Source organism: Drosophila melanogaster, chromosome 2L, assembly GCF_000001215.4.
Source record: "Drosophila melanogaster chromosome 2L".
NCBI lineage: Eukaryota > Metazoa > Arthropoda > Insecta > Diptera > Drosophilidae > Drosophila > Drosophila melanogaster.
In genome coordinates this window covers 21,562,057-21,565,430 of record NT_033779.5, presented here as the reverse complement: position 1 = coordinate 21,565,430, position 3,374 = coordinate 21,562,057, and the positions used below count along the sequence as shown (strand labels likewise).

At 34.3% G+C, this 3,374-nt stretch overlaps 2 annotated features.

Annotated features, from left to right (window-relative positions):
- Positions 1–3,374: part of a mobile genetic element that runs on past both edges of the window.
- Positions 2,395–3,374: part of a mobile genetic element that runs on past the window's edge.

The window sequence follows — 3,374 nt, the reverse complement described above, 5'->3', positions numbered from 1 at the left end:
ACCAGTTGATCAACTGTGATTTTTGGTGGAAAGGTCCGAAATGGCTAGCAGACCCAAAAGAACTTTGGCCTCGGCAGCAGTCTGTAGAAGAACCTGTCTTAATAAATACGGTATTAAATGACAAAATAGATGATCCTATTTACGAATTAATAGAAAGGTATTCCAGTATAGAAAAACTTATACGTATAATAGCATACATAAATAGATTCGTGCAGATGAAAACAAGAAATAAAGCCTATTCATCAATTATTTCAGTAAAGGAGATAAGAATAGCGGAAACAGTTGTTATTAAGAAACAACAAGAATACCAGTTTAGGCAAGAGATAAAGTGCCTTAAAATCAAAAAGGAAATCAAGACAAATAATAAAATATTGTCATTGAATCCATTTTTGGACAAGGATGGGGTTCTAAGAGTTGGAGGAAGATTGCAAAATTCCAATGCAGAATTTAATGTTAAACATCCAATCATTTTAGAAAAATGCCACCTAACAAGCTTATTAATAAAAAATGCTCATAAGGAAACATTGCATGGAGGGATAAACCTAATGCGAAACTATATCCAAAGAAAGTATTGGATTTTCCGGTTGAAAAATTCGTTGAAAAAGTATTTAAGAGAATGTGTAACGTGTGCAAGGTATAAACAAAATACAGCTCAGCAAATAATGGGTAACTTGCCAAAATATAGAGTGACGATGACATTCCCGTTTCTTAATACTGGAATAGATTACGCAGGTCCTTATTATGTTAAATGTTCAAAAAATCGTGGCCAAAAAACATTTAAAGGATACGTTGCTGTATTCGTTTGCATGGCCACCAAAGCCATACACTTAGAAATGGTAAGCGATCTAACTTCAGACGCATTTTTAGCAGCACTCAGAAGATTTATTGCTAGACGGGGAAAATGTTCCAATATCTATTCAGACAACGGAACAAATTTTGTAGGAGCTGCAAGAAAATTAGATCAAGAGTTATTTAATGCAATACAAGAAAATATAACGATTGCAGCGCAGCTTGAAAAGGACAGGATTGATTGGCATTTTATTCCCCCGGCAGGACCTCACTTCGGAGGTATTTGGGAAGCTGGAGTTAAGTCAATGAAATACCATTTAAAGCGTATAATCGGCGACACTATTTTGACTTACGAAGAAATGTCAACTCTTTTATGTCAAATAGAAGCATGCTTAAATTCAAGGCCATTATACACTATAGTTAGTGAGAAGGACCAACAAGAAGTTTTAACACCAGGTCATTTTCCAGGAAAACGGTCAGGTACGGAACTTAAGGAGGTGTATACACTGTTAACAGCCAGGGGTTTATTCATCGACGATAAATTGATCATTAGTGCAAAAGTGCCTCTGTTTAGCAGGCATCCATCCAAATTGTTCAGGCTTATTCCGGTGCCAATTCGAAATGAAGATCGGATAATAATGGTGCATACAACGTCCGAATATTTAATTTATAATTTTGAGATAGATTCCTATCACATAATGACGGAAGCCACATTAAATCAATGTCAGAAATGGCAACTAAATAAGAGAATATGCAAAGGAAGTTGGCCCTGGAATTCAGCGAATGATAATGCATGTGAGATTCAGCCTCTAAAGCCAGATAAAGCGGCGAACTGCATCTATAAAACAGTAGTCGACTCTAAAAGTTACTGGGTAGAGTTAGAAAAGAAAAGTAGTTGGTTGTTTAAGGTTCCTGCGAATTCAAAAGTCCGTCTGCAATGTACTGGCTCTCAAATTGAATTGTTTGATTTGCCTCAGCAAGGAGTTTTAAGCATTGCGCCATATTGTACGGCAAGAACCGACGATAAAATTCTAGTTGCCCACCATAACATTCAGTCCGAAAGTGAAGAATTATTATCAACACCTTATATAGGAGAAGTTAGTGAAGCGCCGAAGATTATTTGGGATCCGCTGAAACTATCAATATTAAATCATACTGAGGAATTTGAACGATTGAATAATGAAATTAAATTTATGAAAGAGAACCATCAAAAATTGAAAGATTTACATTTCCATCATATTTCCGGACATGCTGGATTAATTATTGCTTTAATACTAATGATAGTATTAATAATATATTTCATACGGAAATGTGCTGTGCAACAAAGAATGCAAGCAATAACCTTTGCAGGTCCGTTGCCAGTACTATAAATATCAATAGTAAATAAACAATAAAATAATATAACAAATAAAAATATACAGTCCACTATATCGTTGTTTAATAGAAAATGTACTTCTACATAGAAAAAGCAAAATGTTTAAAATAAGTTAATTGAGTACAAATTGTTGAATTAAAAATAATATAAACCATAATTGTAATCCAATAAAATTAAAAGCCAGAAAAACTAGGCCCATTGAAATCTTAGTTGCAAAATAAATGAACATACAGTTTGTCAAGAAACTGTTTACACACTGTGAAATAAGTTGAATTTTTGACTTTAAAGCTAAAAATAAAGGGTTTTTTGCTTAATTAAACGCCATTTTTTTATAAAATATAATTAAACAATATTTATTTTACTTATAAATCAAAAAACAAATTAAAAATATTAAATATACAAGAAAATAAACAACAAATTCCAAGTTTACACACTTTTGAGACTGTCAAGAAACTCTTTACACAAAACACTAAATCGAAGTTTAATCCTAAATTTTTTAATTATTTTATTAAAATTTTAAAAGTTTTGGTATGTAGTATGTTCCCCATTGGCTTTAGCTACAAGTTGAAGCCTTTTTTTCATGGATTGGACAAGTTTTTGCAGGTCATATTCAAACGGGATCTTTTCACACTCTTCGACTATTACAGTCATAAGCTGTTGTTGTGTTTTAGGTCCCTTTTTGCCACCTTCTTCTTTAAGTAGGTCCACAAATTTTCAATGGGGTTCAGATCAGGACTCTGAGGGGGCGTATCGATCACTTTACCACAGTTACAAAGGCGCCAGGTGCGTACATTCCACTCTTTGTTTCTGATCATGTCCTGGTAAAACTTAAGATTTGGCTTGTTGTTGCTAACTAGACCGAATTTTTCTGCACTGGCCTTCAAATTTGTTTTTTAAGATTCCTAGATATTGCACGGCATTTATTGTGCTCTCAATTAAGGCTAGTTTTCCCACTCCACGGCTGGTGATACAGCCCCACACCATCAGTGACATTTTTCCAAATTTTATCGTTGGAATGATATTTTGTTTTTCTAGCGCACTCAACGGTTTGCGCCATACTCTGCTTGGCCCGTCGTTATAAAAGAGCATCATTTTTGTTTCGTCACAAAATATGACGTCATCCCAGTACTCTTCCGCATGATCCATCATGCTCACAGCGAATTAATGACGCTTTTCCATATTGGCATCTGATAGCAAAGGGTTTTTCCTT